Genomic DNA, 4000 nt, shown 5'->3' on the forward strand with positions numbered 1-4000 from the left:
AGTACAAATGTACCCAGCAAGACTTACATCAGAACTAACTACATATGCACCGGTAACAACAAAGGTGTAGTGGGGTTTAACTGCAGCAAGCCAGCTTTAACTCAGTGGCTAACCTGAACTACGACTGCAAGCAACTCTTTTGAGGTGGTGCACACGAGTCCACATATTCACCATATCAATACACCACTATGGATCCGCTCCCGTCTCCCTACGAGAACAACATCCATAGCACTCACGCTTATCTTGCGCATTTTAGAGTATCCACTTTCACTTGTCTATGAACTATGCAAGGGGTCCAAGTTTCCATATCTGAGGAATCCGGCTATTCGAATAGATAATGATAACCCTGCAGGGGTATACTTCTTCACACACGCTCTCACCACTTACCACCATGTACACGTCGTGTATCTCGGCAACCTTCAAGCGGAAGCCTGGTGAGGGAGTCGGCCACGACCTGACTAACCACACAAGTCTCTAGTCCAGGTTTATCGCCTATTCGGGTTCCACCCGCAAGGAGATCCTGCCGGGGTGTTGCTCACGGCCCCAAACGATGTGTACAGGTTTCCTAAGCCCACCATCTGGGTGCCACATGGTACACCGGGCCACTGTGCCTAGTCTGTCCCAAGCCCACTTGTACCGGGTGCCACTTGGTAGACTACTAACACTACCTACAAACACCAGAAACTAGTTGCAACTCCTGAACAGAGATCGAGTTTATTAATAAGTCGAGAGAGCTTGGAGCGCCCAGAGCCCAATGTGTGGTAGTAACTGTTCATGGATCACAAACACAGAACTCAGTTCCTGAGAACGGCTGCAATGAGACAACCCACCATGTACTCCTATATGGCCTCTCACCGCTACCTTTACCAAATCGTGTTCACACACTTAGCTCTCAACAGTAGGACATGTTCACAACTTCCCAATTCATCACCGATGAATCAGACCCAACTCAACTCTAAGCAATAGCAGGCATGACAAACAAGCATGAATGAGTAGGCACATCAGGGCTCAAACAACTCCTACTCATGCTAGTGGGTTTCATCTATTTACTGTGGCAATGACAGGTCATGCAGAGGAAAGGGGTTCAACTACCACATCATGTAACAGTTGAAACGTTGTTGTCCTAATGCAGTAAAAGAGAGCAGGAGCGAGAGAGTGGGATTGTATCGGAATGAACAAGGGAGTTTTGCTTGCCTGGCACTTCTGAAGATAGTATAGCTCCTCATCAGTGTCATCGATCACATCGTTGAAACCACGTCTACTGAGAGGGGGCAATTACCGGCAAACAAGGAAGAATACAATCAATGCAATGCAACAATATGATGCATGATCATGACATGGCAATATGCTGTGATTTGGGCTAATGCAACAGAAAGTCATTTTAATTGAAGTGGAATTCAAAACTATATCAAATTCCAACTCCAAACCTATTAGGAAATTTGCCCTAATCATGTTTCATCCTAAACAGTGAGGTTAACTTTCTCAAACATGCATGAAAATGGTACAGATGGATTCCTTGAATTTTTCTGATAATTTTTCGTATATAAATTATTTCATTTGGAGTTATAGATAATTTTCTATGATTTTTTTAAAGTTTTGGGCATTTTCTGGAATTTCTTGAATAAACTTCAGCAGGTCAACAGGCGCACCCAGGTCAAACCTGACCTGTGGGGCCTGCCGGTCAGTGACTAAGGGCTGGTTAGGGTCGCAGACAGGTAGGACCGATCAAACGCCACATCAGCAAAGTCAACTCTGACGCGTGGGTCCTTCCTGGTTTAACTAAATCTAATAAAAAAAATAACCCGTGGTTATTTAGCTGGTGGGGCCCTAATGTCAGCGACTGGTGGAGTTTAATTAGCAGCGTCATCAGGCTCTAATGACGGCCACGTCGGCACCACGTCAGCAAACGCCGGAGCCTAGCCGACGGTGACCAAACGACGACGGCGCGGCTCGGATTTGTGCCACGAACGATGGTTTGGCGCGCGGTTTGTGGCTACGGATTGCTGGCACACGCGCGCATCCATTCCAGCAAGCAGTAGCAGCTGGGATGGCCAGAGCTCGCCGGAACAGAGCTCGCGGCGGTGGCCGGAGTTCGGGTTTGAGCAGGCGCAGGGCTACGGTGCGCTAGGAGGCCAACTGAGGGGCCGAGAGGCCCCCGAGGAGTGCCCTGAGTGCGGTGACGCGCTCGGGAGCGAGCTGCGGTGGCTAAAGCGGCGGCGGCGACATGGCCGGTGGCAGAAGCTCTCGAGCGCGGCGGGGGATGGGGCTAGATTCCACAAATGCGAGGGGAGGAAGAGGGGTTTGGAGCAGGGTCTCACGGTGAGGTGGATGGTGCAGACGGCAGGGTCGGGGTGCGCGATGGTTGTCGCGAATCGACGACGGCGATCCACGGCGGCCGAGGGTGAAGATGACGATGGTGGCGATGAAGCAGGGCCTCCGGGCATCGTGTAGGTTGGTGGACAGGGTGAGGAAGACGTGGCGGAGCTTCTGGACCCAGCGGCAGGGCGAGGGGTGGCCGGTGGCCACGGGTATGGCGGTCGGCATCGGCGAGCTCGCTCGGTCGAGCTCGTGTTCTTGCGGGAGAGAGGGAAAGCGGGTGAGAGTGAGAGAGTTGTGCACGGGGCGTGTGTGGCGTCGTCCGGGAGGTCCAGAGGGAGGCTACAAGCAGGAGGTGGCCGGGGCGCGTGCTTGCGTGCGGTGGCCACGCGCCTCTCATCCTCCTGGTGGGAGGTTGAGGGTGATTGGCACTGTGTTGTGGGCTGGGCCGCACAGTAGCAGGCCGGCCAGCTGGACAGGTAAGCGCCAGGTATGGTTTCCCTCTTTTCTGTTTTTTATCTTGTTCTTTTTGTTTTGATTTAGTTTAGGCACTAAATCATTTTAATAAATTCTGAAAATTATTGTGGATGTTAGATAAACTATTCCAGAGCTCCACAAATAACTTGAGAATATTTGGACCATTTAAAATATATATAGCATTTAAATGGATCCAACTCAAATACTTTTGTGCTAATTCAAGAATCCAAAAATGACCTAAAAATATATTCATCATTTTTAGCAGAGGTTTGCACCTTAACAAGACATCATGAACTTTTTTTAGAGCATTTTGGGTTCATTGAAAAAGATTTTATTTGAACCTATTTGAATTCATTTGGTGCTAGGGTTTATCAATCCGCAATTCAACTTTCAAAGAAATTTAGACATGATGCATGGATGCTTGTGCAACTATTTGCAATCAAATTCTAGGGTTGTGACAGTCAGGTACGCCGCATAGTCACGGTGAGCATGATTTAGCTCTGCTATCGGACAATGTTCGGGAGATCACACATGTAACTACTCCGGCCCTCAATCCGATACAGATCGCACCGTCCGAGGACGGGTGGATGGACCCACCATGGAGGCCACACACTCAGCAGCGATAGAGCCGAATACTGACTTCACCTCCTACGACGCCTGTGTCGCCGGACCTTTGGATCCGTCCCCGGCCACGGTCTCCGTGCCGCCTGCGTCCGTACCTATCAAATCTGATTGGGCGCCGATCACGGAGTTTTCCTCTGCGGATATCTTTCAGCACTCGCCCTTGGGCGATGTGCTAAATTCATTAAGGTCTCTCTCCTTGTCAGGAGGCCCTTGGACGAACTGTGTTCGGCTTGAGTGGGAAGGGGACGACAAAGAAATTTTTTCCCCACCAACCACCCACTTAATAGCCACTGTTAATGACTTAACCGATATGCTTGATTTCGGCTTCGAAGACATTGACGGTATGGACGACGATGTGGCAAGTGAACAGGAACCACAGCCCGCAGGGCGCTGGACTGCCACTTCATCACATGATATATACATGGTGGATACACCCAAAGAAAATGATGACGAGGAATGGGAGGAAACAATGAAGGACAATTCCCTCGAGAAGGAACCAAAGTGACGGCATAAGCGCCGCTCGAAATCCCGCCCCAGCAAAAACAGCGACAATAGTGCCAGAAAGAGTAACAGCCCGGTTGAC

This window comes from Triticum aestivum, chromosome 4A, assembly GCF_018294505.1.
Source record: "Triticum aestivum cultivar Chinese Spring chromosome 4A, IWGSC CS RefSeq v2.1, whole genome shotgun sequence".
NCBI classification, from domain to species: domain Eukaryota; kingdom Viridiplantae; phylum Streptophyta; class Magnoliopsida; order Poales; family Poaceae; genus Triticum; species Triticum aestivum.